At 32.2% G+C, this 26,911-nt stretch overlaps 1 long non-coding RNA gene across 10 annotated transcripts in view; it reads left to right on the forward strand.

Annotated features, from left to right (window-relative positions):
* The window catches only part of LOC130010669 (uncharacterized), a 114,520-nt gene that overhangs the window by 76,165 nt on the left and 11,444 nt on the right, over nt 1-26,911 (forward strand). For 3 of the 10 annotated variants that reach the window (XR_008785929.1, XR_008785927.1, XR_008785931.1), the window contains exon 2: nt 25,065-25,162. The exons of 2 other annotated variants lie outside the window; for them this stretch is intronic. This is a non-coding gene — a long non-coding RNA (uncharacterized LOC130010669). Of the gene's footprint in view, nt 1-24,083; nt 24,102-24,919; nt 24,938-24,963; nt 25,163-26,911 lie in introns of those variants that run through there. 5 more of the 10 variants (XR_008785930.1, XR_008785934.1, XR_008785932.1 and 2 more) reach the window with 5 other exon arrangements.

Below are 26,911 nucleotides of genomic sequence, written 5' to 3' on the forward strand. Positions count from 1 at the left end.
TAGTGTTATCTGTCGGCACCGGAAGTGGCGTAAATTGACAAAAAACTACAATTTTGACAGTTAGGTACCATTTTTCGAAAGCAAATATTATTTTTTTTCAAATCCGGTATAACTGAAATTGTGCGCCCTTTAAAGGCGCACAAAATGTTGGGACCAGTTTTTTTAATTTCGATTCCGTTTTCGGGCTATTTCGATTAAAAGGTGAAAAAAGGTGTAAAATTAAGCTATTTACAACCCATCCAGCATTTTCATATTTTAAAATATTACTTCGTAACTTTCATAAACTCGTAGCAATAATCTATACGGAGAGAATGTATGTGAAAATTAATTTGTAATATGCGCAGTTGCCGAGAAATGGGCAATTTTGCATGAGTCACTTTTTACGCTAGTTTGCCTGTAAAAGAGTCAATTATTATTCGATTTTCATAAAAGTGACACCATTTGATGTGTAATGTTAATTTTAACTAGGTCAAACCAATTTAACATTTTCAATATCACCGGAAATGACGTAATTTGGGCAAAAATTGTATTTATAGCCTTCGAAACCAGTAATTTACTCAAATGAGTCATATTTGTTATTTGTTTAGAATTTTGATATTTGATTCAAATCAACTAATACAATGAACCCTTACGATCATATAGATATCACAAAATGGTTTCTAACTTGTTCAGTTGCGGAGAAATAGGCAATTTTCAACAGGTCACTTTTTAAGGTTTTTTGTCAATAAAAGTGTCAATTATTATTCGATTTTCATGAAATTTTCACTGTGTGATACATAATGCCATTTACGATTTCATACAAGTAATTTAAGATTTTCATTATCACCGGAAGTAACGTCATTTTGGCAAAAACTGTATTTTTAGCCTTCAAAACAGATATTTTATTCAAATGAATCAGATTTGTAATGTTTTTAAAATTATGATATTTGATTCCAATCAACAAATAGAATGAACTCCTTCGATCATACAGATACCTCAAAATGGTTTCTAACTTGTACGGTTGCAGAGAAATAGGCGATTTTCTACAAGTCATTTTTCAAGGTTTTTGGTCTATAAAGGTGGCAATTATTATAGGATTTACATAAAATTTTCACCATGTGATGATGCTATTTCTGATTTCATAAACCAATTTAACATTTTCATTATCACCGGAAGTAATGTAATTTTGACAGGATCACTGACATGTAGCAAATGAATTGATTGCTGGATTTGGTTGTTTCTGCGTCCATTTTATTTCATGTGTGCAATGCTTATGTGGAAACCTGTTTAACGGTTTCATTGGTACCGGAAGTGACATAAGTTCAAGGGTAACGTGGCACCGGTGAAACCCGTCATTACTGCTTCGCAGTTCTAGTTCTTATTAGGGTTTCACACTGCGTAGCTTGTGTGAAACACTATTGTTTTTGTTAAAATTATTATTAGGGTTTCACACTGCGTAGCTTGTGTGAAACACTATTGTTTTTGTTAAAATTATTATTAGGGTTTCACACTGCGAAGCTTGTGTGAAACACTATTGTTTTTGTTAAAATTATTATTCTTATTATTATTATTATTCTTCTTTTGTTTTGAGTAGATCTCAGCAACTACTTGTCGCATCGTTACGATTTCTTCGGTTTTACTGGGAAAGTGGGTGTGACTTAGAGGATAAAGCTATTTTGAACGTTCTGCGACAATGCGAAATGTCCGAAATCACCGAAGTTATCGTTTTTACAAATATTGCGGTAATTTTAACAATAATCATGGGATTTTAACTTTCGATACATTTTGGCATAGCTGGAGACAGGGCACATAGCTGCGCTACTTTCGATTTTTGATTTTCAGCAAAAATTCGAAGATATTAGGCGCCAAATTTCGGAAATTTAAAATTTTACAAAAAACTTTTTTATTGATGAATATTTTTTACTCGTGTTGTGCACAGAATTAAAGAGTCATCTGACTTGCGCAAAAATGTTAAAATTTTTTGTCTCAGTAATTTTCCTTGGCCTCCATTGGCTAATTCAGTTTTTCAGTCCTAGCTTAATTTTTTATTGTTCGATTTGTATAAAACAAAGTTCATATGCTTCGTTGTCTCAATTGTCATTTTTTTTATTACCAAAAGTGTTATCTGTCGGCACCGGAAGTGGCATAATTTTACCAAAAACTACAATTTTGACAGTTAGGTACCATTTTTTGAAAACAAATATTATTTTTTTGAAAAATTATATGACTCAAAGAGTGTGTCCTTTAAAGGCGCAAAAAATGTCGGAAGCAGTTTTTTTAATTTCTTTTTCATTTTCTAGCAAATTGGATTAAGAGGTGAAAAAAGGCGTAAAATTGACCTATTTACAACTCATTCAGGCTTTTCAGATTTTAAAATATTTTTACGTAACTTTTATAAACTTGTAGCTATAATCCATACGAAGAGAATGTATGTGAAAATTAGTTTGTAATATAAGCAGTTGCCGAGAAATAGGCAATTTTGCATGAGTCACTTTTCACGTAATTTTGGCTGTAAAAGAATCAATTATTATTCGATTTTCAATTTTCTTTCGCCATTGGATGCCTAATGCCATAGTGGACTATGTCAAACCATTTTACCCCTTGCGCTGCCACCGGAAATGACGTCATTTGCTCAAAACTTAAATTTTAGCCTTCAAAAAACAATATTTTATTCAAATGATTCGTATTTGTTATTTTTTTCAAATTATGATATTTGATTCTATTGATCAAATAGATTGAACCCATACGATCATACAGATACCACAAAATGGTTTCTAACTTGTACGGTTGCAGAGAAATGGGCGATTTTCCTTAAGTCACTTTTCAAGGTTTTTGGTCTATAAAAGTGTCAGTTATTATTCGATTTTCATAAAATTTTCACCATATGATATCTTGTGTCATTTATGATTTCATAGAACTAATTTAACATTTTCATTATCACCGGAAGTAACGTCATTTTGGCAAAAACTGTATTTTTAGCCTTCAAAACAGATATTTTTTTCAAATGAGTCTTATTTGTATTGTTTTTAAAATTATGATATTTGATTCCAATCAGCAAATAGATTGAACCCATACGATCATACAGATACCAGAAAATGGTTTCTAACTTGTACGGTTGCAGAGAAATAGGCGATTTTCTACAAGTCACTTTTCAAGGTTTTTGGTCTATAAAAGTGGCAATTGTTATTCGATTTACATACAATTTTCACCATGTGATGCCCTATGTCATTTCTGATTTCATAAAAGTAATTAAACATTTTCATTATCACCGGAAGTACAGTACACTTACATGTAACAAATGTATAAAATGAATTGATATTGCTGGATTTTGTTGATTCGGCGTCCATTTTATTTGATGTGTGCAATGCTTATGTGGAAACCTGTTTAAAGGTTTCATTGGTACGGGAAGTAACATGTTTAGGGTAAAGTGGCACCGGTGAAACCCGTCATTACTGCATCGCAGTTCTAGTTCTTATTATTATTATTCTTCTTTTGTTTTGAGTAGATCTCAGCAACTGATTGTCGGATCGTTACGATTTCTTCGGTTTTATCGGAAAAGTGGGTGTGACTTAGAGGATAAAGCTATTTTGAACGTTCTGCGACAATGCGAAATGTCCGAAATCACCGAAGCTATCGTTTTTAGAAATATTGCAGTAATTTTAACAATAATCATTGGATTTTAACTTTCGATGCATTTTGGCATAGCCGGAGACGGGGCACATAGCTACGCTACTTTTGATTTTTGATTTTCGGCAAATCTTCGCAGATATTAGGCGCTAAATTTAGAAAATTTAAATTTTTACAAAAAACTTTTTTATTTATGAATATTTTTTAATCGTGTTTTACACAAATATAACGAGTCCTCTGACTTGGGCAAAAATGTGAAAATTTTTTGTCTCGGTAATTTTCCTTGGCCCCCATTGGCTAATTCAGTTTTTCAGTCCTAGATTAATTATTTATTGTTCGATTTGTATAAAACAAAGTTCATATGCCTCGTTGTCTCAATTGTCATTTTTTTTGTTACCAATAGTGTTATCTGTCGGCACCGGAAGTGGCGTAAATTGACAAAAAACTACAATTTTGACAGTTAGGTACCATTTTTCGAAAGCAAATATTATTTTTTTCAAATCTGGTATAACTGAAATTGTGCGCCCTTTAAAGGCGCACAAAATGTTGGGACCATTTTTTTTAATTTCGATTCCGTTTTCGGGCTATTTCGATTAAAAGGTGAAAAAAGGTGTAAAATTAAGCTATTTACAACCCATTCAGCGTTTTCATATTTTAAAATATTACTTCGTAACTTTCATAAACTTGTAGCAATAATCTATACGGAGAGAATGTATGTGAAAATTAATTTGTAATATGCGCAGTTGCCGAGAAATGGGCAATTTTGCATGAGTCACTTTTTACGCTAGTTTGCCTGTAAAAGAGTCAATTATTATTCGATTTTCATAAAAGTGACACCATTTGATGTGTAATGTCAATTTTAACTAGGTCAAACCAATTTAACATTTTCAATATCACCGGAAATGACGTAATTTGGGCAAAAATTGTATTTATAGCCTTCGAAACCAGTAATTTATTCAAATGAGTCATATTTGTTATTTGTTTAAAATTTTGATATTTGATTCAAATCAACTAATACAATGAACCCTTACGATCATATAGATATCACAAAATGGTTTCTAACTTGTTCAGTTGCGGAGAAATAGGCAATTTTCAACAGGTCACTTTTTAAGGTTTTTTTGTCAAAAAAAGTGTCAATTATTATTCGATTTTCATGAAATTTTCACTGTGTGATACATAATGCCATTTACGATATCATACAAGTAATTTAAGATTTTCATTATCACCGGAAGTAACGTCATTTTGGCAAAAACTGTATTTTTAGCCTTCAAAACAGATATTTTATTCAAATGAATCAGATTTGTAATGTTTTTAAAATTATGATATTTGATTCCAATCAACAAATAGAATGAACTCATTTGATCATACAGATACCTCAAAATGGTTTCTAACTTGTACGGTTGCAGAGAAATAGGCGATTTTCTACAAGTCATTTTCAAGGTTTTTGGTCTATAAAGGTGGCAATTATTATAGGATTTACATAAAATTTTCAACATGTGATGATGCTATTTCTGATTTCATAAACCAATTTAACATTTTCATTATCACCGGAAGTAATGTAATTTTGACAGGATCACTGACATGTAGCAAATGAATTGATTGCTGGATTTGGTTGTTTCTGCGTCCATTTTATTTCATGTGTGCAATGCTTATGTGGAAACCTGTTTAACGGTTTCATTGGTACCGGAAGTGACATAAGTTCAAGGGTAACGTGGCACCGGTGAAACCCGTCATTACTGCTTCGCAGTTCTAGTTATTCTTATTATTATTATTCTTCTGTTGTTTTGAGTAGATCTCAGCAACTGATTGTCGGATCGTTACGATTTCTTCGGTTTTATCGGAAAAGTGGGTGTGACTTAGAGGATAAAGCTATTTTGAACGTTCTGCGACAATGCGAAATGTCCAAAATCACCGAAGCTATTGTTTTTAGAAATATTGCAGTAATTTTAACAATAATCATTGGATTTTAACTTTCGATGCATTTTGGCATAGCCGGAGACGGGGCACATAGCTACGCTACTTTTGATTTTTGATTTTCGGCAAATCTTCGCAGATATTAGGCGCTAAATTTAGAAAATTTAAATTTTTACAAAAAACTTTTTTATTTATGAATATTTTTTAATCGTGTTTTACACAAATATAACGAGTCCTCTGACTTGGGCAAAAATGTGAAAATTTTTTGTCTCGGTAATTTTCCTTGGCCCCCATTGGCTAATTCAGTTTTTCAGTAATAGATTAATTATTTATTGTTCGATTTGTATAAAACAAAGTTCATATGCTCCGTTGTCTCAATTGTCATTTTTTTTGTTACCAATAGTGTTATCTGTCGGCACCGGAAGTGGCGTAAATTGTCAAAAAACTACAATTTTGACAGTTAGGTACCATTTTTCGAAAGCAAATATTATTTTTTTCAAATCTGGTATAACTGAAATTGTGCGCCTTTTAAAGGCGCACAAAATGTTGGGACCATGTTTTTTAATTTCGATTCCGTTTTCGGGCTATTTCGATTAAAAGGTGAAAAAAGGTGTAAAATTAAGCTATTTACAACCCATCCAGCGTTTTCATATTTTAAAATATTACTTCGTAACTTTCATAAACTCGTAGCAATAATCTATACGGAGAGAATGTATGTGAAAATTAATTTGTAATATGCGCAGTTGCCGAGAAATGGGCAATTTTGCATGAGTCACTTTTTACGCTAGTTTGCCTGTAAAAGAGTTAATTATTATTCGATTTTCATAAAAGTGACACCATTTGATGTGTAATGTCAATTTTAACTAGGTCAAACCAATTTAACATTTTCAATATCACCGGAAATGACGTAATTTGGGCAAAAATTGTATTTATAGCCTTCGAAACCAGTAATTTATTCAAATGAGTCATATTTGTTATTTGTTTAAAATTTTGATATTTGATTCAAATCAACTAATACAATGAACCCTTACGATCATATAGATATCACAAAATGGTTTCTAACTTGTTCAGTTGCGGAGAAATAGGCAATTTTCAACAGGTCACTTTTTAAGGTTTTTTTGTCAATAAAAGTGTCAATTATGAATTTTTCACTGTGTGATACATAATGCCATTTACGATTTCATACAAGTAATTTAAGATTTTCATTATCACCGGAAGTAACGTCATTTTGGCAAAAACTGTATTTTTAGCCTTCAAAACAGATATTTTATTCAAATGAATCAGATTTGTAATGTTTTTAAAATTATGATATTTGATTCCAATCAACAAATAGAATGAACTCATTCGATCATACAGATACCTCAAAATGGTTTCTAACTTGTACGGTTGCAGAGAAATAGGCGATTTTCTACAAGTCATTTTTCAAGGTTTTTGGTCTATAAAGGTGGCAATTATTATAGGATTTACATAAAATTTTCAACATGTGATGATGCTATTTCTGATTTCATAAACCAATTTAACATTTTCATTATCACCGGAAGTAATGTAATTTTGACAGGATCACTGACATGTAGCAAATGAATTGGTTGCTGGATTTGGTTGTTTCTGTGTCCATTTTATTTCATGTGTGCAATGCTTATGTGGAAACCTGTTTAACGGTTTCATTGGTACCGGAAGTGACATAAGTTCAAGGGTAACGTGGCACCGGTGAAACCCGTCATTACTGCTTCGCAGTTCTAGTTAGGGTTTCACACTGCGAAGCTTGTGTGAAACACTATTGTTTTTGTTAAAATTATTATTCTTATTATTATTATTCTTCTTTTGTTTTGAGTAGATCTCAGCAACTGATTGTCGGATCGTTACGATTTCTTCGGTTTTATCGGAAAAGTGGGTGTGACTTAGAGGATAAAGCTATTTTGAACGTTCTGCGACAATGCGAAATGTCCGAAATCACCGAAGCTATCGTTTTTAGAAATATTGCAGTAATTTTAACAATAATCATTGGATTTTAACTTTCGATGCATTTTGGCATAGCCGGAGACGGGGCACATAGCTACGCTACTTTTGATTTTTGATTTTCGGCAAATCTTCGCAGATATTAGGCGCTAAATTTAGAAAATTTAAATTTTTACAAAAAACTTTTTTATTTATGAATATTCTTTAATCGTGTTTTACATAAATATAACGAGTCATCTGACTTGGGCAAAAATGTGAAAATTTTTTGTTTCGGTAATTTTCCTTGGCCCCCATTGGCTAATTCAGTTTTTCAGTCCTAGATTAATTATTTATTGTTCGATTTGTATAAAACAAAGTTCATATGCTCCGTTGTCTCAATTGTCATTTTGTTTGTTACCAATAGTGTTATCTGTCGGCACCGGAAGTGGCGTAAATTGACAAAAAACTACAATTTTGACAGTTAGGTACCATTTTTCGAAAGCAAATATTATTTTTTTCAAATCTGGTATAACTGAAATTGTGCGCCCTTTAAAGGCGCACAAAATGTTGGGACCAGTTTTTTTAATTTCGATTCCGTTTTCGGGCTATTTCGATTAAAAGGTGAAAAAAGGTGTAAAATTAAGCTATTTACAACCCATCCAGCGTTTTCATATTTTAAAATATTACTTCGTAACTTTCATAAACTCGTAGCAATAATCTGTACCGAGAGAATGTATGTGAAAATTAATTTGTAATATGCGCAGTTGCCGAGAAATGGGCAATTTTGCATGAGTCACTTTTTACGCTAGTTTGCCTGTAAAAGAGTCAATTATTATTCGATTTTCATAAAAGTGACACCATTTGATGTGTAATGTCAATTTTAACTAGGTCAAACCAATTTAACATTTTCAATATCACCGGAAATGACGTAATTTGGGCAAAAATTGTATTTATAGCCTTCGAAACCAGTAATTTATTCAAATGAGTCATATTTGTTATTTGTTTAAAATTTTGATATTTGATTCAAATCAACTAATACAATGAACCCTTACGATCATATAGATATCACAAAATGGTTTCTAACTTGTTCAGTTGCGGAGAAATAGACAATTTTCAACAGGTCACTTTTTAAGGTTTTTTGTCAATAAAAGTGTCAATTATTATTCGATTTTCATGAAATTTTCACTGTGTGATACATAATGCCATTTACGATTTCATACAAGTAATTTAAGATTTTCATTATCACCGGTAGTAACGTCATTTTGGCAAAAACTGTATTTTTAGCCTTCAAAACAGATATTTTATTCAAATGAATCAGATTTGTAATGTTTTTAAAATTATGATATTTGATTCCAATCAACAAATAGAATGAACTCATTCGATCATACAGATACCTCAAAATGGTTTCTAACTTGTACGGTTGCAGAGAAATAGGCGATTTTCTACAAGTCATTTTTCAAGGTTTTTGGTCTATAAAGGTGGCAATTATTATAGGATTTACATAAAATTTTCACCATGTGATGATGCTATTTCTGATTTCATAAACCAATTTAACATTTTCATTATCACCGGAAGTAATGTAATTTTGACAGGATCACTGACATGTAGCAAATGAATTGATTGCTGGATTTGGTTGTTTCTGCGTCCATTTTATTTCATGTGTGCAATGCTTATGTGGAAACCTGTTTAACGGTTTCATTGGTACAGGAAGTGACATACGTTCAAGGGTAACGTGGCACCGGTGAAACCCGTCATTACTGCTTCGCAGTTCTAGTTCTTATTATTATTATTATTCTTCTTTTGTTTTGAGTAGATCTCAGCAACTACTTGTCGCATCGTTACGATTTCTTCGGTTTTACTGGGAAAGTGGGTGTGACTTAGAGGATAAAGCTATTTTGAACGTTCTGCGACAATGCGAAATGTCCGAAATCACCGAAGTTATCGTTTTTACAAATATTGCGGTAATTTTAACAATAATCATGGGATTTTAACTTTCGATACATTTTGGCATAGCTGGAGACAGGGCACATAGCTGCGCTACTTTCGATTTTTGATTTTCAGCAAAAATTCGAAGATATTAGGCGCCAAATTTCGGAAATTTAAAATTTTACAAAAAACTTTTTTATTGATGAATATTTTTTACTCGTGTTGTGCACAGAATTAAAGAGTCATCTGACTTGCGCAAAAATGTTAAAATTTTTTGTCTCAGTAATTTTCCTTGGCCTCCATTGGCTAATTCAGTTTTTCAGTCCTAGCTTAATTTTTTATTGTTCGATTTGTATAAAACAAAGTTCATATGCTTCGTTGTCTCAATTGTCATTTTTTTTATTACCAAAAGTGTTATCTGTCGGCACCGGAAGTGGCATAATTTTACCAAAAACTACAATTTTGACAGTTAGGTACCATTTTTTGAAAACAAATATTATTTTTTTGAAAAATTATATGACTCAAAGAGTGTGTCCTTTAAAGGCGCAAAAAATGTCGGAAGCAGTTTTTTTAATTTCTTTTTCATTTTCTAGCAAATTGGATTAAGAGGTGAAAAAAGGCGTAAAATTGACCTATTTACAACTCATTCAGGCTTTTCAGATTTTAAAATATTTTTACGTAACTTTTATAAACTTGTAGCTATAATCCATACGAAGAGAATGTATGTGAAAATTAGTTTGTAATATAAGCAGTTGCCGAGAAATAGGCAATTTTGCATGAGTCACTTTTCACGTAATTTTGGCTGTAAAAGAATCAATTATTATTCGATTTTCAATTTTCTTTCGCCATTGGATGCCTAATGCCATAGTGGACTATGTCAAACCATTTTACCCCTTGCGCTGCCACCGGAAATGACGTCATTTGCTCAAAACTTAAATTTTAGCCTTCAAAAAACAATATTTTATTCAAATGATTCGTATTTGTTATTTTTTTCAAATTATGATATTTGATTCTATTGATCAAATAGATTGAACCCATACGATCATACAGATACCACAAAATGGTTTCTAACTTGTACGGTTGCAGAGAAATGGGCGATTTTCCTTAAGTCACTTTTCAAGGTTTTTGGTCTATAAAAGTGTCAGTTATTATTCGATTTTCATAAAATTTTCACCATATGATATCTTGTGTCATTTATGATTTCATAGAACTAATTTAACATTTTCATTATCACCGGAAGTAACGTCATTTTGGCAAAAACTGTATTTTTAGCCTTCAAAACAGATATTTTTTTCAAATGAGTCTTATTTGTATTGTTTTTAAAATTATGATATTTGATTCCAATCAGCAAATAGATTGAACCCATACGATCATACAGATACCAGAAAATGGTTTCTAACTTGTACGGTTGCAGAGAAATAGGCGATTTTCTACAAGTCACTTTTCAAGGTTTTTGGTCTATAAAAGTGGCAATTGTTATTCGATTTACATACAATTTTCACCATGTGATGCCCTATGTCATTTCTGATTTCATAAAAGTAATTGAACATTTTCATTATCACCGGAAGTACAGTACACTTACATGTAACAAATGTATAAAATGAATTGATATTGCTGGATTTTGTTGATTCGGCGTCCATTTTATTTGATGTGTGCAATGCTTATGTGGAAACCTGTTTAATGGTTTCATTGGTACGGGAAGTAACATGTTTAGGGTAAAGTGGCACCGGTGAAACCCGTCATTACTGCATCGCAGTTCTAGTTCTTATTATTATTATTCTTCTTTTGTTTTGAGTAGATCTCAGCAACTGATTGTCGGATCGTTACGATTTCTTCGGTTTTATCGGAAAAGTGGGTGTGACTTAGAGGATAAAGCTATTTTGAACGTTCTGCGACAATGCGAAATGTCCGAAATCACCGAAGCTATCGTTTTTAGAAATATTGCAGTAATTTTAACAATAATCATTGGATTTTAACTTTCGATGCATTTTGGCATAGCCGGAGACGGGGCACATAGCTACGCTACTTTTGATTTTTGATTTTCGGCAAATCTTCGCAGATATTAGGCGCTAAATTTAGAAAATTTAAATTTTTACAAAAAACTTTTTTATTTATGAATATTTTTTAATCGTGTTTTACACAAATATAACGAGTCCTCTGACTTGGGCAAAAATGTGAAAATTTTTTGTCTCGGTAATTTTCCTTGGCCCCCATTGGCTAATTCAGTTTTTCAGTCCTAGATTAATTATTTATTGTTCGATTTGTATAAAACAAAGTTCATATGCCCCGTTGTCTCAATTGTCATTTTTTTTGTTACCAATAGTGTTATCTGTCGGCACCGGAAGTGGCGTAAATTGACAAAAAACTACAATTTTGACAGTTAGGTACCATTTTTCGAAAGCAAATATTATTTTTTTCAAATCTGGTATAACTGAAATTGTGCGCCCTTTAAAGGCGCACAAAATGTTGGGACCATTTTTTTTAATTTCGATTCCGTTTTCGGGCTATTTCGATTAAAAGGTGAAAAAAGGTGTAAAATTAAGCTATTTACAACCCATTCAGCGTTTTCATATTTTAAAATATTACTTCGTAACTTTCATAAACTCGTAGCAATAATCTATACGGAGAGAATGTATGTGAAAATTAATTTGTAATATGCGCAGTTGCCGAGAAATGGGCAATTTTGCATGAGTCACTTTTTACGCTAGTTTGCCTGTAAAAGAGTCAATTATTATTCGATTTTCATAAAAGTGACACCATTTGATGTGTAATGTCAATTTTAACTAGGTCAAACCAATTTAACATTTTCAATATCACCGGAAATGACGTAATTTGGGCAAAAATTGTATTTATAGCCTTCGAAACCAGTAATTTATTCAAATGAGTCATATTTGTTATTTGTTTAAAATTTTGATATTTGATTCAAATCAACTAATACAATGAACCCTTACGATCATATAGATATCACAAAATGGTTTCTAACTTGTTCAGTTGCGGAGAAATAGGCAATTTTCAACAGGTCACTTTTTAAGGTTTTTTTGTCAAAAAAAGTGTCAATTATTATTCGATTTTCATGAAATTTTCACTGTGTGATACATAATGCCATTTACGATATCATACAAGTAATTTAAGATTTTCATTATCACCGGAAGTAACGTCATTTTGGCAAAAACTGTATTTTTAGCCTTCAAAACAGATATTTTATTCAAATGAATCAGATTTGTAATGTTTTTAAAATTATGATATTTGATTCCAATCAACAAATAGAATGAACTCATTCGATCATACAGATACCTCAAAATGGTTTCTAACTTGTACGGTTGCAGAGAAATAGGCGATTTTCTACAAGTCATTTTTCAAGGTTTTTGGTCTATAAAGGTGGCAATTATTATAGGATTTACATAAAATTTTCAACATGTGATGATGCTATTTCTGATTTCATAAACCAATTTAACATTTTCATTATCACCGGAAGTAATGTAATTTTGACAGGATCACTGACATGTAGCAAATGAATTGATTGCTGGATTTGGTTGTTTCTGCGTCCATTTTATTTCATGTGTGCAATGCTTATGTGGAAACCTGTTTAACGGTTTCATTGGTACCGGAAGTGACATAAGTTCAAGGGTAACGTGGCACCGGTGAAACCCGTCATTACTGCTTCGCAGTTCTAGTTATTATTATTATTATTATTATTCTTTTGTTTTGAGTAGATCTCAGCAACTACTTGTCGCATCGTTACGATTTCTTCGGTTTTACTGGGAAAGTGGGTGTGACTTAGAGGATAAAGCTATTTTGAACGTTCTGCGACAATGCGAAATGTCCGAAATCACCGAAGTTATCGTTTTTACAAATATTGCGGTAATTTTAACAATAATCATGGGATTTTAACTTTCGATACATTTTGGCATAGCTGGAGACAGGGCACATAGCTGCGCTACTTTCGATTTTTGATTTTCAGCAAAAATTCGAAGATATTAGGCGCCAACTATCGGAAATTTAAAATTTTACAAAAAACTTTTTTATTGATGAATATTTTTTACTCGTGTTGTGCACAGAATTAAAGAGTCATCTGACTTGCGCAAAAATGTTAAAATTTTTTGTCTCAGTAATTTTCCTTGGCCTCCATTGGCTAATTCAGTTTTTCAGTCCTAGCTTAATTTTTTATTGTTCGATTTGTATAAAACAAAGTTCATATGCTTCGTTGTCTCAATTGTCATTTTTTTTATTACCAAAAGTGTTATCTGTCGGCACCGGAAGTGGCATAATTTTACCAAAAACTACAATTTTGACAGTTAGGTACCATTTTTTGAAAACAAATATTATTTTTTTGAAAAATTATATGACTCAAAGAGTGTGTCCTTTAAAGGCGCAAAAAATGTCGGAAGCAGTTTTTTTAATTTCTTTTTCATTTTCTAGCAAATTGGATTAAGAGGTGAAAAAAGGCGTAAAATTGACCTATTTACAACTCATTCAGGCTTTTCAGATTTTAAAATATTTTTACGTAACTTTTATAAACTTGTAGCTATAATCCATACGAAGAGAATGTATGTGAAAATTAGTTTGTAATATAAGCAGTTGCCGAGAAATAGGCAATTTTGCATGAGTCACTTTTCACGTAATTTTGGCTGTAAAAGAATCAATTATTATTCGATTTTCAATTTTCTTTCGCCATTGGATGCCTAATGCCATAGTGGACTATGTCAAACCATTTTACCCCTTGCGCTGCCACCGGAAATGACGTCATTTGCTCAAAACTTAAATTTTAGCCTTCAAAAAACAATATTTTATTCAAATGATTCGTATTTGTTATTTTTTTCAAATTATGATATTTGATTCTATTGATCAAATAGATTGAACCCATACGATCATACAGATACCACAAAATGGTTTCTAACTTGTACGGTTGCAGAGAAATGGGCGATTTTCCTTAAGTCACTTTTCAAGGTTTTTGGTCTATAAAAGTGTCAGTTATTATTCGATTTTCATAAAATTTTCACCATATGATATCTTGTGTCATTTATGATTTCATAGAACTAATTTAACATTTTCATTATCACCGGAAGTAACGTCATTTTGGCAAAAACTGTATTTTTAGCCTTCAAAACAGATATTTTTTTCAAATGAGTCTTATTTGTATTGTTTTTAAAATTATGATATTTGATTCCAATCAGCAAATAGATTGAACCCATACGATCATACAGATACCAGAAAATGGTTTCTAACTTGTACGGTTGCAGAGAAATAGGCGATTTTCTACAAGTCACTTTTCAAGGTTTTTGGTCTATAAAAGTGGCAATTGTTATTCGATTTACATACAATTTTCACCATGTGATGCCCTATGTCATTTCTGATTTCATAAAAGTAATTGAACATTTTCATTATCACCGGAAGTACAGTACACTTACATGTAACAAATGTATAAAATGAATTGATATTGCTGGATTTTGTTGATTCGGCGTCCATTTTATTTGATGTGTGCAATGCTTATGTGGAAACCTGTTTAATGGTTTCATTGGTACGGGAAGTAACATGTTTAGGGTAAAGTGGCACCGGTGAAACCCGTCATTACTGCATCGCAGTTCTAGTTCTTATTATTATTATTCTTCTTTTGTTTTGAGTAGATCTCAGCAACTGATTGTCGGATCGTTACGATTTCTTCGGTTTTATCGGAAATGTGGGTGTGACTTAGAGGATAAAGCTATTTTGAACGTTCTGCGACAATGCGAAATGTCCGAAATCACCGAAGCTATCGTTTTTAGAAATATTGCAGTAATTTTAACAATAATCATTGGATTTTAACTTTCGATGCATTTTGGCATAGCCGGAGACGGGGCACATAGCTACGCTACTTTTGATTTTTCATTTTCGGCAAATCTTCGCAGATATTAGGCTCTAAATTTAGAAAATTTAAATTTTTACAAAAAACTTTTTTATTTATGAATATTTTTTAGTCGTGTTTTACACAATTATAACGAGTCCTCTGACTTGGGCAAAAATGTGAAAATTTTTTGTCTCGGTAATTTTCCTTGGCCCCCATTGGCTAATTCAGTTTTTCAGTCCTAGATTAATTATTTATTGTTCGATTTGTATAAAACAAAGTTTATATGCTCCGTTGTCTCAATTGTCATTTTTTTTGTTACCAATAGTGTTATCTGTCGGCACCGGAAGTGGCGTAAATTGACAAAAAACTACAATTTTGACAGTTAGGTACCATTTTTCGAAAGCAAATATTATTTTTTTCAAATCTGGTATCACTGAAATTGTGCGCCCTTTAAAGGCGCACAAAATGTTGGGACCATTTTTTTTAATTTCGATTCCGTTTTCGGGCTATTTCGATTAAAAGGTGAAAAAAGGTGTAAAATTAAGCTATTTACAACCCATCCAGCGTTTTCATATTTTAAAATATTACGTCGTAACTTCCATAAACTCGTAGCAATAATCTATACGGAGAGAATCTATGTGAAAATTAATTTGTAATATGCGCAGTTGCCGAGAAATGGGCAATTTTGCATGAGTCACTTTTTACGCTAGTTTGCCTGTAAAAGAGTCAATTATTATTCGATTTCCATAAAAGTGACACCATTTGATGTGTAATGTCAATTTTAACTAGGTCAAACCAATTTAACATTTTCAATATCACCGGAAATGACGTAATTTGGGCAAAAATTGTATTTATAGCCTTCGAAACCAGTCATTTATTCAAATGAGTCATATTTGTTATTTGTTTAAAATTTTGATATTTGATTCAAAACAACTAATACAATGAACCCTTACGATCATATAGATATCACAAAATGGTTTCTAACTTGTTCAGTTGCGGAGAAATAGGCAATTTTCAACAGGTCACTTTTTAAGGTTTTTTGTCAATAAAAGTGTCAATTATTATTCGATTTTCATGAAATTTTCACTGTGTGATACATAATGCCATTTACGATTTCATACAAGTAATTTAAGATTTTCATTATCACCGGAAGTAACGTCATTTTGGCAAAAACTGTATTTTTAGCCTTCAAAACAGATATTTTATTCCAATGAATCAGATTTGTAATGTTTTTAAAATTAAGATATTTGATTCCAATCAACAAATAGAATGAACTCATTCGATCATACAGATACCTCAAAATGGTTTCTAACTTGTACGGTTGCAGAGAAATAGGAGATTTTCTACAAGTCATTTTTCAAGGTTTTTGGTCTATAAAGGTCGCAATTATTATAGGATTTACATAAAACTTTCACCATGTGATGATGCTATTTCTGATTTCATACAAGTAATTTAAGATTTTCATTATCACCGGAAGTAACGTCATTTTGGCAAAAACTGTATTTTTAGCCTTCAAAACAGATATTTTATTCCAATGAATCAGATTTGTAATGTTTTTAAAATTAAGATATTTGATTCCAATCAACAAATAGAATGAACTCATTCGATCATACAGATACCTCAAAATGGTTTCTAACTTGTACGGTTGCAGAGAAATAGGCGATTTTCTACAAGTCATTTTTCAAGGTTTTTGGTCTATAAAGGTGGCAATTATTATAGGATTTACATAAAATTTTCACCATGTGATGATGCTATTTCTGATTTCATAAACCAATTTAACATTTTCATTATCACCGGAAGTAATGTAATTTTGACAGGATCACTGACATGTAGCAAATGAATTGATTGCTGGATTTGGTTGTTTCTGCGTCCATTTTATTTCATGTGTGCAATGCTTATGTGGAAACCTGTTTAACGGTTTAATTGGTACCGGAAGTGACATAAGTTCTAGGGTAACGTGGCACCGGTGAAACCCGTCATTACTGCTTCGCAGTTCTAGTTAGGGTTTCACACTGCGTAGCTTGTGTGAAACACTATTGTTTTTGTTAAAATTATTATTAGGGTTTCACACTGCGAAGCTTGTGTGAAACACTATTGTTTTTGTTAAAATTATTATTCTTATTATTATTATTATTCTTCTTTTGTTTTGAGTAGATCTCAGCAACTACTTGTCGCATCGTTACGATTTCTTCGGTTTTACTGGGAAAGTGGGTGTGACTTAGAGGATAAAGCTATTTTGAACGTTCTGCGACAATGTGAAATGTCCGAAATCACCGAAGTTATCGTTTTTACAAATATTGCGGTAATTTTAACAATAATCATGGGATTTTAACTTTCGATACATTTTGGCATAGCTGGAGACAGGGCACATAGCTGCGCTACTTTTGATTTTTGATTTTCGGCAAATCTTCGCAGATATTAGGCGCTAAATTTAGAAAATTTAAATTTTTACAAAAAACTTTTTTATTTATGAATATTTTTTAGTCGTGTTTTACACAAATATAACGAGCCCTCTGACTTGGGCAAAAATGTGAAAATTTTTTGTCTCGGTAATTTTCCTTGGCCCCCATTGGCTAATTCAGTTTTTCAGTCCTAGATTAATTATTTATTGTTCGATTTGTATAAAACAAAGTTCATATGCTCCGTTGTCTCAATTGTCATTTTTTTTGTTACCAATAGTGTTATCTGTCGGCACCGGAAGTGGCGTAAATTGACAAAAAACTACAATTTTGACAGTTAGGTACCATTTTTCGAAAGCAAATATTATTGTTTTCAAATCTGGTATAACTGAAATTGTGCGCCCTTTAAAGGCGCACAAAATGTTGGGACCAGTTTTTTTAATTTCGATTCCGTTTTCGGGCTATTTCGATTAAAAGGTGAAAAAAGGTGTAAAATTAAGCTATTTACAACCCATCCAGCGTTTTCATATTTTAAAATATTACTTCGTAACTTTCATAAACTCGTAGCAATAATCTATACGGAGAGAATGTATGTGAAAATTAATTTGTAATATGCGCAGTTGCCGAGAAATGGGCAATTTTGCATGAGTCACTTTTTACGCTAGTTTGCCTGTAAAAGAGTCAATTATTATTCGATTTTCATAAAAGTGACACCATTTGATGTGTAATGTCAATTTTAACTAGGTCAAACCAAATTAACCCTTTCAATATCACCGGAAATGACGTAATTTGGGCAAAAATTGTATTTATAGCCTTCGAAACCAGTAATTTATTCAAATGAGTCATATTTGTTATTTGTTTAAAATTTTGATATTTGATTCAAATCAACTAATACAATGACCCCTTACGATCATATAGATATCACAAAATGGTTTCTAACTTGTTCAGTTGCGGAGAAATAAGCAATTTTCAACAGGTCACTTTTTAAGGTTTTTTGTCAATAAAAGTCTCAATTATTATTCGATTTTCATGAAATTTTCACTGTGTGATACATAATGCCATTTACGATTTCATACAAGTAATTTCAGATTTTCATTATCACCGGAAGTAACGTCATTTTGGCAAAAACTGTATTTTTAGCCTTCAAAACAGATATTTTATTCAAATGAATCAGATTTGTAATGTTTTTAAAATTATGATATTTGATTCCAATCAACAAATAGAATGAACTCCTTCGATCATACAGATACCTCAAAATGGTTTCTAACTTGTACGGTTGCAGAGAAATAGGCGATTTTCTACAAGTCATTTTTCAAGGTTTTTGGTCTATAAAGGTGGCAATTATTATAGGATTTACATAAAATTTTCACCATGTGATCATGCTATTTCTGATTTCATAAACCAATTTAACATTTTCATTATCACCGGAAGTAATGTAATTTTGACAGGATCACTGACATGTAGCAAATGAATTGATTGCTGGATTTGGTTGTTTCTGCGTCCATTTTATTTCATGTGTGCAATGCTTATGTGGAAACCTGTTTAACGGTTTCATTGGTACCGGAAGTGACATAAGTTCAAGGGTAACGTGGCACCGGTGAAACCCGTCATTACTGCTTCGCAGTTCTAGTTCTTATTATTATTATTATTCTTCTTTTGTTTTGAGTAGATCTCAGCAACTGATTGTCGGATCGTTACGATTTCTTCGGTTTTATCGGAAAAGTGGGTGTGACTTAGAGGATAAAGCTATTTTGAACGTTCTGCGACAATGCGAAATGTCCGAAATCACCGAAGCTATCGTTTTTAGAAATATTGCAGTAATTTTAACAATAATCATTGGATTTTAACTTTCGATGCATTTTGGCATAGCCGGAGACGGGGCACATAGCTACGCTACTTTTGATTTTTGATTTTCGGCAAATCTTCGCAGATATTAGGCGCTAAATTTAGAAAATTTAAATTTTTACAAAAAACTTTTTTATTTATGAATATTTTTTAATCGTGTTTTACACAAATATAACGAGTCCTCTGACTTGGGCAAAAATGTGAAAATTTTTTGTCTCGGTAATTTTCCTTGGCCCCCATTGGCTAATTCAGTTTTTCAGTCCTAGATTAATTATTTATTGTTCGATTTGTATAAAACAAAGTTCATATGCCCCGTTGTCTCAATTGTCATTTTTTTTGTTACCAATAGTGTTATCTGTCGGCACCGGAAGTGGCGTAAATTGACAAAAAACTACAATTTTGACAGTTAGGTACCATTTTTCGAAAGCAAATATTATTTTTTTCAAATCTGGTATAACTGAAATTGTGCGCCCTTTAAAGGCGCACAAAATGTTGGGACCATTTTTTTTAATTTCGATTCCGTTTTCGGGCTATTTCGATTAAAAGGTGAAAAAAGGTGTAAAATTAAGCTATTTACAACCCATCCAGCGTTTTCATATTTTAAAATATTACTTCGTAACTTTCATAAACTCGTAGCAATAATCTATACGGAGAGAATGTATGTGAAAATTAATTTGTAATATGCGCAGTTGCCGAGAAATGGGCAATTTTGCATGAGTCACTTTTTACGCTAGTTTGCCTGTAAAAGAGTCAATTATTATTCGATTTTCATAAAAGTGACACCATTTGATGTGTAATGTCAATTTTAACTAGGTCAAACCAATTTAACATTTTCAATATCACCGGAAATGACGTAATTTGGGCAAAAATTGTATTTATAGCCTTCGAAACCAGTAATTTATTCAAATGAGTCATATTTGTTATTTGTTTAAAATTTTGATATTTGATTCAAATCAACTAATACAATGAACCCTTACGATCATATAGATATCACAAAATGGTTTCTAACTTGTTCAGTTGCGGAGAAATAGGCAATTTTCAACAGGTCACTTTTTAAGGTTTTTTTGTCAATAAAAGTGTCAATTATTATTCGATTTTCATGAAATTTTCACTGTGTGATACATAATGCCATTTACGATATCATACAAGTAATTTAAGATTTTCATTATCACCGGAAGTAACGTCATTTTGGCAAAAACTGTATTTTTAGCCTTCAAAACAGATATTTTATTCAAATGAATCAGATTTGTAATGTTTTTAGAATTATGATATTTGATTCCAATCAACAAATAGAATGAACTCATTCGATCATACAGATACCTCAAAATGGTTTCTAACTTGTACGGTTGCAGAGAAATAGGCGATTTTCTACAAGTCATTTTTCAAGGTTTTTGGTCTATAAAGGTGGCAATTATTATAGGATTTACATAAAATTTTCAACATGTGATGATGCTATTTCTGATTTCATAAACCAATTTAACATTTTCATTATCACCGGAAGTAATGTAATTTTGACAGGATCACTGACATGTAGCAAATGAATTGATTGCTGGATTTGGTTGTTTCTGCGTCCATTTTATTTCATGTGTGCAATGCTTATGTGGAAACCTGTTTAACGGTTTCATTGGTACCGGAAGTGACATAAGTTCAAGGGTAACGTGGCACCGGTGAAACCCGTCATTACTGCTTCGCAGTTCTAGTTCTTATTATTATTATTCTTCTTTTGTTTTGAGTAGATCTCAGCAACTGATTGTCGGATCGTTACGATTTCTTCGGTTTTATCGGAAAAGTGGGTGTGACTTAGAGGATAAAGCTATTTTGAACGTTCTGCGACAATGCGAAATGTCCGAAATCACCGAAGCTATCGTTTTTAGAAATATTGCAGTAATTTTAACAATAATCATTGGATTTTAACTTTCGATGCATTTTGGCATAGCCGGAGACGGGGCACATAGCTACGCTACTTTTGATTTTTGATTTTCGGCAAATCTTCGCAGATATTAGGCGCTAAATTTAGAAAATTTAAATTTTTACAAAAAACTTTTTTATTTATGAATATTTTTTAATCGTGTTTTACACAAATATAACGAGTCCTCTGACTTGGGCAAAAATGTGAAAATTTTTTGTCTCGGTAATTTTCCTTGGCCCCCATTGGCTAATTCAGTTTTTCAGTCCTAGATTAATTATTTATTGTTCGATTTGTATAAAACAAAGTTCATATGCCCCGTTGTCTCAATTGTCATTTTTTTTGTTACCAATAGTGTTATCTGTCGGCACCGGAAGTGGCGTAAATTGACAAAAAACTACAATTTTGACAGTTAGGTACCATTTTTCGAAAGCAAATATTATTTTTTTCAAATCTGGTATAACTGAAATTGTGCGCCCTTTAAAGGCGCACAAAATGTTGGGACCATTTTTTTTAATTTCGATTCCGTTTTCGGGCTATTTCGATTAAAAGGTGAAAAAAGGTGTAAAATTAAGCTATTTACAACCCATTCAGCGTTTTCATATTTTAAAATATTACTTCGTAACTTTCATAAACTCGTAGCAATAATCTATGCGGAGAGAATGTATGTGAAAATTAATTTGTAATATGCGCAGTTGCCGAGAAATGGGCAATTTTGCATGAGTCACTTTTTACGCTAGTTTGCCTGTAAAAGAGTCAATTATTATTCGATTTTCATAAAAGTGACACCATTTGATGTGTAATGTCAATTTTAACTAGGTCAAACCAATTTAACATTTTCAATATCACCGGAAATGACGTAATTTGGGCAAAAATTGTATTTATAGCCTTCGAAACCAGTAATTTATTCAAATGAGTCATATTTGTTATTTGTTTAAAATTTTGATATTTGATTCAAATCAACTAATACAATGAACCCTTACGATCATATAGATATCACAAAATGGTTTCTAACTTGTTCAGTTGCGGAGAAATAGGCAATTTTCAACAGGTCACTTTTTAAGGTTTTTTTGTCAAAAAAAGTGTCAATTATTATTCGATTTTCATGAAATTTTCACTGTGTGATACATAATGCCATTTACGATATCATACAAGTAATTTAAGATTTTCATTATCACCGGAAGTAACGTCATTTTGGCAAAAACTGTATTTTTAGCCTTCAAAACAGATATTTTATTCAAATGAATCAGATTTGTAATGTTTTTAAAATTATGATATTTGATTCCAATCAACAAATAGAATGAACTCATTCGATCATACAGATACCTCAAAATGGTTTCTAACTTGTACGGTTGCAGAGAAATAGGCGATTTTCTACAAGTCATTTTTCAAGGTTTTTGGTCTATAAAGGTGGCAATTATTATAGGATTTACATAAAATTTTCAACATGTGATGATGCTATTTCTGATTTCATAAACCAATTTAACATTTTCATTATCACCGGAAGTAATGTAATTTTGACAGGATCACTGACATGTAGCAAATGAATTGATTGCTGGATTTGGTTGTTTCTGCGTCCATTTTATTTCATGTGTGCAATGCTTATGTGGAAACCTGTTTAACGGTTTCATTGGTACCGGAAGTGACATAAGTTCAAGGGTAACGTGGCACCGGTGAAACCCGTCATTACTGCTTCGCAGTTCTAGTTTCATGTTATAATTATTAATCAAAAAAAATTTGGGGGGTATATTTCACGAAATGTGAAAAAAGAAACCAATTTATATTTATATATATACATATCATTCAATATAATAATCATATTCAGAACTTCTATTTCCTATTAGAAGAAAAACATAATAGTTTTGCTATTATCTTATGTTTGCCATTTAATTACGTAAAAGAACTAGGTCTATGTGGTCTAATCAAACTTTCTTAAAGTTTGAAAAATGCTTTGCATACTGATCATCACCAATATGGCACAGCGTTGGAATGTCAGTCAAAAATGGATGGCCAGTCCACCTTGCCTAACAAACCTGATTATAGCAATTAACAATAATTTTAAAAATAATTTAGACACACAGACCTTTTTCTTTCTTTTTTTTAAATGTGAAAGGTACTTTAATGTAATTATTTTAATGTGGAAATTATAAGAGTTGTCAAATTTTAGTCGCTTTTTACGACACACAATTCAACTAAGGTTGAGCCTACTCTTGTCCCCGGTCCCACAGGGGAACGTATTCACTATATCTATCTGTCATAATTACATGAGTTTTCTGTATATATGGTAACATTTACATCCTTTTTTTCCTCTTTTTAGAATTTCTGCCCATGAACCTATATACAACTGTCTTGTTTTTGATAAACGTAAAATATATCGCAAAGAATATCACTTTGAATTTCCTAATTTGAAACATGGAAGAAAATAGCAGTGTTGAAATATTTACATATTTTTGAACAGTGCTTAAGAATAGACTTACCGAAGCCTTTAAATTATTATTTATATACATATTATTATTAGTTATAACATTAAAATAAATTGGCATACAAAATGAGTTTAAGAACTCCCTATACCTTACATCATTAATTATTAAGTTTTTATTTACAATGGGTTTTTTAGGATTTCTGACTTTAGGTACAGCCAAGGCTAGATATATAGGGTACCAGAGTTTGCCAAGGTTTGCCGAGTGGTACTACTAGTGAACTCATTATACATTAATTATTTGAAGATATTGACTGGTAAAGCAGGGTATGAAATAAGCCTCTTGTATGGTAACCTCAAAATAGGTTATGCTAATCTGCCTGAAATTTGGTTACGATGCATCAATTTTCTGCCATATTTGTTTAGAGCTGCCCCCTATTGACATGCAATATAGTACAATTTGGATGATTTTACACCACTATAGATAGGTAGTCTACACTTTAACCCTAGAGTCAATTAAAAGATTAGCCAGGTACCCCTAAGCTCATTAAATCAGCAGGGCCCATCTCCCTAAGCCAATTAGTGGATTATTGTTAATTCTAATACCCACTATAAAATTGCAAATAACTAAAAAAAAGAACATATATTTTCTATACATAGAAAAACTTTTACAAAAATGTACAGAATGTCGGGTTCTTTCCAATGATATAAAATTCAATTGTACAAAGTAGCAATTATATTACTATCAATAATATTGAAAAGTCAGTTCCATTAAAATTATGACTTTTTTGTCATCATGAACAAGCATCTCCTAAGATTTTTTTTTTTTTTTTTAAATAGAACAGAGTTCAAAGTAAATACAAATATTACTTCATCACTGTCGGCATTTGGATATATGGCGGGAATTGTCGTCTTCTTTGTTCATTGCGTCGAAAAAAAAAAATATTTAGTTGAAATCTTCGACAATGCAATATTTCTCTATATTGCTTGTATTAAATCCTAATAAATTATTACTCAATCACCATTAATTTAAGAAATAAAAACAATAGAAATCTGTTGAGTGGTCTGGCACTTTTGTTTGCTAATGCCGTTGCAAAGCATGATGGGTCCGCGAGTTGATTCGCTACCGCCAAATGACAGGTGCGAACTTAAGGATCTTTCAGGTATTTATTTATAATTGTAATATGTTTTTAACGTAGGAGTGGGGGAATAGTTTAACCATGGACCTTATAATACAGTATATATCCATGGTTTAACTGAAACCTTCAGTTTATAAATTTAAAATTATAGCTTGGTGGTCGAGAACGGAAGAACAAAAGAATGAGGAGAAAGAACGCACTCGATCCATCAGAAGATCCAAGAGTAAGAGTCCTGTTATAGATTCTCAGGTAAACAAAGATACTGAAAATTTCAACAATAAAGGCAACCCATCCCTGTTGACTATGTGGTCTGCTAGTTGTGAGTGAGAGAATAACAGTCAGAGTGCATGTTAGTTCAGGTGTGTGCTGTGAATACACAGGTCATGTGATTAGAGAAGCATGATAACTAGTGAGTGCATTTGAGAGAGAGTTTTATTGAAATAAAATTGAACCATATGTTAGGCCCGAAATGACCTAGTTTGTGTTGAGTGGAGGTTAAACCCCATTTCTTCTCTCTCTCATTTCTCACCTCCTGTAACGGGTACATGTCATACTCATGAGTCATATTTCTGTATGAGATCCTCGAGATCACATGATCTGTAAGCTAGCAGACAACATAAGTTATATCTAACAAATAATGTATACACAGTCTTAAAGTCAAAATTCTCAATGATTAAAATGCATATTTTTATACGTTTGTAGTCCATATGTGTGTCCGTCCGTCGATCCACAATTTGTTTGTGGACTCTCTACAGGTCACAATTCTTATCCGATTTTATTGAAACTTGAAATGTAAATTTATAACCCGAAGATCTCGGTTCCTTTTGATATTCGTGCATATCGGACCGTAATGTCCTGAATAATGGCCCCTGATTGTACGAAAAATCGTGTTTTTAGCTTGTGGACCCTATAGAGGTCATAATTTTTATCCGATTTCAAAAAAATGTTTTAGTACATCACTGTTACACCCTAAGGGCAGCTGAGTTCGAATTTCGTGAAAATCGGCCCAAAATTGACAGACAAAATGGCCGCCATTCGTTCTCAAATAGCGTAAAAAATATGGTATAGCAAGGTTGTGGACCCTATTGAGGTCACAATTTTTATCCGATTTTGTTGAAACTTGAAATGTAAGTTTATAACCCTAAGATCTCGGTTCCTTTCGATATTCACGCATTTCGCACCGTAACTTCCTGAATAATGGCCCCTGATTGTACGAAAAATCGCGTTTTTAACTTGTGGACCCTATAGAGGTCATAATTTTTATCCGATTTAAAAAAACGTATTATTATATCACCGTTACACCCTAAGGACGGCTGAGTTCGATTTCCATGAAAATCGGCCCAAAACTGACAGACAAAATGGCCGCCATTCGTTCTCAAATAGCCTAAAAACATGGTATATCAAGGTTGTGGACCCTATTTTGATGGAACTTGAAATGTAAGTTTATAACCCAAAGATCTCAGTACCTGTCGATATTCGTGCATATCGAATCGTAACTTCCTGAATTATGGCCCCTGATTGTACGAAAAATGTTGTGGACCCTGTAGGGGTCACAATTTTAATTCGATTTTGATGAAAGTGAAATGCATGTTTATAACCCAAAGATCTTGGTTCATTTCGTACATCTTGGTTCATGTGGACGTATATTCTTGTCGCCCCTGTCCGTCCGTCCACAATTTGTTTGTGGACACTCTACAGGTCACAATTCTTATCCATTTTAACGAAACTTGAAATATAGGTTTATCTCCAAAAGATCTCGGCTGCTTTCGATATTGGCATGTATCGGATCGAAACTTCATGGATTATGGCCCCAGTTTGTACGAAAAATCACGTTTTTAGCTTGTGGACCCTATAGAGGTCACAATTTTTATCCGATTTTGTTGAAACTTGAAATGTAAGTTTATAACCCAAAGATCTCGGTTCCTTTTGATATTCGCGCATATCGGACCGTAATTTCCTGAATTATGGCCCCTGATTGTACGAAAAATCACGTTTTTA

Source organism: Patella vulgata, chromosome 2 (genome assembly GCF_932274485.2).
Source record: "Patella vulgata chromosome 2, xgPatVulg1.2, whole genome shotgun sequence".
Classification (NCBI taxonomy): Eukaryota; Metazoa; Mollusca; class Gastropoda; family Patellidae; genus Patella; species Patella vulgata.